Below are 458 nucleotides of genomic sequence, written 5' to 3'. Positions count from 1 at the left end.
TTTCAGCTGCTGTTGTTGCTGCTGCTGCAATAACTGCAGCAAGTGCTGCTGCTCCTGCTGCTGCTGCTGCTGCTGCTGCTGTACTTGTTTATGCTGCAGGAACAGCAGCAGCAGCAGCAGCAGCAGCAGCAGCAGCAGCAGCAGCAGCAGCGTTTACTTCTTGAGCAGCCGAATCGCCTTCTCGAAGACAAACCTGAAAAAAAAAAAACAAAAAAACATTTGCTGCTGCTGCTTGTGCTGCTGCTGCTGTTGCTGCTGCAGCATTAACAAGTACAGCAGCAGCAGCAGCAGCAGCAGCAGCAGGAGCTACTGCTGCAACAGCAGCAGCAGCAGCACCACCACCACCATCACCAACAACAACAGCAACAGCAGCAAGAGCAGCGGCATCAGCAACAACAACAACAACAACAACAACAGCAGCAACAGCAGCAACAGCAGCAGCAGCAGCAGCAGCAGGA

The sequence above is a fragment of the Eimeria mitis genome, genomic scaffold (assembly GCF_000499745.2).
Source record: "Eimeria mitis Houghton genomic scaffold, Emh_scaff4137, whole genome shotgun sequence".
Lineage (NCBI taxonomy): Eukaryota > Apicomplexa > Conoidasida > Eucoccidiorida > Eimeriidae > Eimeria > Eimeria mitis.
This window is presented reverse-complemented; position numbering follows the sequence as displayed.